Consider the following 5,151-nt stretch of genomic DNA (forward strand, 5'->3'; position numbering starts at 1 on the left):
GGGAGTGAACTCCAGCATCTGTCATCAGACCCCAGATGGGCGGCTCTCCACCCCATGCCACGGGGAAACAGCTTCTCCGGGCCATGCAGCTGGCACCCGGGCTGCTTCGAGGAATCGGGCAGTCACAGCCCTTCTGCTCCAGGCGCCTCCCCGGCCTTCAGGCCAGCAAGGGCACTGGGGCATGGTTTGTTCCTGTATTATCAATCCAGTCGTCCCCTCTCCAATACACACACAAACACGCGCACATGCACACACATGCACACACAGACGCACATACACATGCACACATGCACACACATGCGCACACACAAACATGTACACCCATACACACATGCACATGCACACATGCACATACACACACGTACACACATGTGCATGCACACACATACACACATGTGCACACACATGCACGTGCGCACACACACAACGTACATGCACACACATGCACGCATGCACATGCACATATGCACACACACATGCACACATGAGCCAGTCTCTAGTCAGACAATGTCACAACGGCTGTAATAAGTGCTGGGCACGTACAAAGTGGGGGCTGGGGGTGGCGGCGCCCCTCTCGCTGTTTCCCATCAGTGAGCCACTCACCCTCAAGGTCAAACCCACTCAGCCCTGGTCACATGCTCAGGGGGACTTGGCACTTGCAGCTGGAGCTGGGGGAGGGACCGTGGACGTGCACAGCAGGGTCTGGTGGCCGCGCCCTGCAAGTTGCACCGGGAATCATGTCTTCCTGTCGTGGGACCCCCCGAGGCACGGCACACTCCCTGCCTTCCCACCCTGTTCTGGACCCCCCAGAAGTCCTGCAGAAACTCTCTCTGGGCTGCTGAACTGGGGGCATCCCGACCCCACCCCCGCGCCAGTGTTTCTACGACTCCACGTGTCTGGTCCTCACTCTTCAGAAGACCCCTCCGTAGACGAGGCACGTTACTATCATAACTTTGCGATTCTGTCCCTTTGCTTGTTTGGGAAAGTCGGGCCTGGCAGTGCTCAGGGCTTCCTCCAGGCTCTGTGCTCAGGGATCACCTCTGGTAGAGCCCGGGGACCCTGTGGGGTGCCGGGGATTCTACCTGGGTCAGCCACACGCAAGGCAACCCCCTGCCTGCTGTACTACCGCTCTGGCCCAACTGTTTCGGGGGGTTGGGGGCCACCCCCAGTGGTGCTCAGGAACTACTCCTGGCAGTGCTCAGGGGACTACAAGGGATGCGGGGGGGGTTGAACCAGGGTCGGCCGCATGCAAAGCAAATGCCCTCCATACTGTACTTCCGCTCCAGCCCCACTGGCCCGATTTTTTTTTTTTAATCGTCCTTTTCACCTGAGCTGACTTTCCTTACTGAGCAGCCGTGAGGGGTGTGTGGAGTAAGACCCCCATCACCCTTCGCTAATTCGCTAATTGCCTACGGCAGCAATTCCAGTGATACCAGGGCAACATGCTCAGACACACACAGAATGACTGGACACTGGCAGTGCCTGGGACGGATGGTGGGTTCGAGGTCCAGCTCTTCACCGTGGGACTCTGGGGACCCTGAGTGGCTGCCACCGGGATTGGACGCCCCCCCCCCGCCCCCCGCATGCAAAGCAAGTGCTCCGCCCTGATGCTGCCTCCCCGAGCCCGGTTCCTTTTCCTCCAGCTGCCCATTGGCTGCCCAGCGGGGCGTGCATGGGGCGCCTCCACCTTCCAGCTGCTCTTCCCCTCCGCCTGCCTCTGATTTGCATGAGATAACAGCCAGGAAGTTGTCTGCGGTGTCAGACGCAACCAGAGGTGTTAAGGCAAGGCCATCCGGCTCTTATCGGGGGAGTAGAAGTGGCTTAACCAAATGTCATTTTCCACCTTCCCCAGAACCCTCCATGCAAAACTATTTGCATGAGGCCGCCACCTTGTTCTTCTCCCTCCCACCCCACCCCACGCCCCGGCCCCTCCCCCAAGGTCACTGCATCAGGTCCCGGCCACAAGCAACAGCTCTGAAGGGCAGGTTTCAGGCAGCCAGGGATGCAGGCGTGGAGCTTTTCTCTGCAGCCTGGGGTGGGGCGGGGGAGGATGGGGGGGTGGGGGCGTGGGCCCTGGGCTGAGCGCTGGTTGTGCAGGGACTCACAGGACATCTCTGACCCCGTGGGAAGAAGGATGAGAGAGTGATTCCCGAGCAGGGCTTCTAACCCACCCTCCGTGCTGGAGGCGCTTTCTCGGCGTTTTCCTTTCCCTGGTGACATGAAATGTGACAGACGGCGGCTATCCCTTGCACAGGGGCAGGCGGAGGCTGGGGGAGGTTCATCCCAGAACAGGACCTACTGGGCACCGCAAGGGGTGACCCTGGGCGGGGGCGAGAGGGGGTGCCCAGCACTAAACCGACCTACTCCTTCAAGCGATGTAAGGATTCGAGCCCAAGTCCCGAGTATAGGTCGGGAACTTCTTCATACACTCCAATTTGCCACTGCTCTAGATTGTTCTACCCTACCCAGGCATTAACCTGTATCACTGTGTCACTGTCACTGTCATCCCCTTGCTCATCGATTTGTTCAAGCGGACACCAGTAACATCTCCATTGTGAGACTTGTTGTTACTGTTTTTGGCATATCAAATACGCCACGGGGAGCTTGCCAGGCTCTGCCGTGCAGGTGAGATACTCTCGGTAGCTTGCTGGGCTCTCCAAGAGGGGCGGAGGAATCAACCCGGGTTGGCCACATGCAAGGCGAATGCCCTACCCACTGTGCTATCGCTCCAGCCCAGGCATTAAGCAGGTGAAGAAATCGTTGTCTTAGAGGAAGTTGCATGATCTGAGATATTGATGATTTTGTTGTTGGTTTTTGTTGGAGCCACATCTGGCTGTGACTCCTGGCTCTGTGCTCAGGGCTGCCTCCTGGCTCTGTGCTCAGGGAGCACTCCTGGCTCTATGCTCAGGGCTGCCTTCTGGCTCTGTGCTCAGGGCTGCCTTCTGGCTCTGTGCTCAGGGCTGCCTCCTGGCTCTGTGCTCAGGGAGCACTCCTGACGGGCTTGGGGGGACCATATAGGTGGTGGCAGAAATTTAAATCAGGGTCGACCACATGCAAGCCAAGAGCTGTAGCCCCCAGACTCTCCTACCCCCTGAAATATTGACTTGGACACACATTATATTCCATTCCCTTTATTTCACATTTCCTCCACGGGCGGTTCAAGAGCACATGGTCATCACATCTGTTCTCAGGATTTTATTATGCCTGCATATCAACGGCCTTGATCTTGACTGGCATCTCAAGGGCAGACTCTTCTGAGTTTTTCATGGGGGTTGCCACGAGCGAGGCTCGGTGCCTTCACGCCCTGCGCTCTCTCTCCCGCTCCTGGAGTCATTCGAGGGTCACTCTTCCAAGAGAAGGACAGGAGAAACTTCCCGTGACCCGGCGAGTGCAAGGTGCTGTGTGGACCAGCCTGCTCCTTAGAAACCATCCGCCCCGGGGCGGGCAGGGAGATGAGGTGCAGTGAGGGCTTTTTCCTGCCATGCAGCCGAGCTCAGTTCTAACCCCAGCATCTCCTAAAGTCGGGGTCCCCTGGGGCTGGAGCAATAGCACAGCAGGGAGGGCATTTGCCTTGCATGCAGCCGACCCAGGTTCGATTCCCAGCATCCCATAGGGTCCCCCAGCACCGCCAGGAGTGATTCCTGAGTGCATGAGCCAGGAGTAACCCCTGAGCATCGCTGGGTAGGACCCAAAAAGCAAAATATAAAAAAATAAATAAGTCGGGGTCCCCTCCTGGAAGTGGAGCTAATTCCAGCACCTGCACGGGACTCCGGACCCTTAGCTGGGACCCTCCTGGGCTCTGGCGGGACTTGGACACGATTTACTCAGCACGGCAGCATGCTGGTCCCGGGCAAGGAATTTCCCTGTTTCCCTTAGTGGGTTTTTGCCCGCATCAGAGCCTTGAGTAGGGCACGGGGCTTGGTGGGAGAGGAGAAGGAAACCCCCTTGAGCTTGCAGGAGGAATGTGATAGACGAGGGCACAGATTCTGTCCTACCGGCCACCCTGGACGATGGCCACTTGTGTCCCAGCCCCTCCGCTCTCATCAGACCGTGAGAGGCTCAGCAGGCAAACGGGGCCGGAAGGTAAGGGCGCTCCTGGTTTTCTAATCAGCCGGGAACTTGGGGCTCCTTCTCTCTCCCTCTGAGAGACTGCTGCTGGCCAAGAAACCAGGGAACCCCACCGCTCTCTCGAGGTTGACCATGCAGGACCCTCCTCCACCGAAGGGCCTTGTCCACATGGCTGGCCTGCTGGAGTTTCGACATCCCCAGCGTCTTCTTGAGAACAGCTGGTCCCAATCTACCAAATAACCCCCTTTGCACGCTGGCAGACCATTATTAAGATGCCCTTTGGCCATAAACATATGAAGAAGTGTTTAACGTAAGGAGGGAGAAATGTTTAACCTCCCCCGTAATCAAAGAAATCCAAATCAAAACAACAAAATGCAATTTTTGCCTATCAATCGGGTAACCTTTGAAAATGATAGTACTCAGTGCTGGCGAGAGGAGGCTAGGGGTAATTTCCGACGTTGCTGCTGGGGACTTAAATGGGACAATCTTTCTGGAGAGCAATTTGGTCGCATGTGGTTATCAAGACCCTGAAAATTGTCCTCACCCCTTCACCCGGCAATCTCGACGCTGGGAATCTCTCTCAAGAACCAGAGATGTCTACTTAAGTGGTGGGATTCATTAGCTGCACTTCTTTTTTTTTTTTAATTTATGAATAAAAAAAAAAATCTACCTAGGAATTCGGGGACGATATGGCACAGATCAGAGACGCCCTGCAAGCCGGGAGTTTTGGGAATATTCAAACATCCACAAAGCTGTCCCCATCCGAATGCACAAAAAAAAAAAACACACACACACAGCAGGAGACGAGAAACACAGGAGTCTGAGAGAAAGGACAGCGGGGAGGCACTCACTGTGCACACCATTGACCTGGGTTCGATCCCTACACCCTATAGGTTCCCTGAGCACTGCCAGGGGTGAGCCCTGAATGCAGCCGGCCACGGCCCTCAATGCAACAAACGAGAAACCTCAACAACTGGATTTCCAGAACCTCAATTCCTACACTCCCCTCTCTGCACAGCTAAAGGCTGGACACAGACAGCAAAACCCAGGGCCTGCGTTTCCCAAGGCCACTGACTTGTAGGC

This window comes from Sorex araneus, chromosome 3 (genome assembly GCF_027595985.1).
Source record: "Sorex araneus isolate mSorAra2 chromosome 3, mSorAra2.pri, whole genome shotgun sequence".
Lineage (NCBI taxonomy): Eukaryota > Metazoa > Chordata > Mammalia > Eulipotyphla > Soricidae > Sorex > Sorex araneus.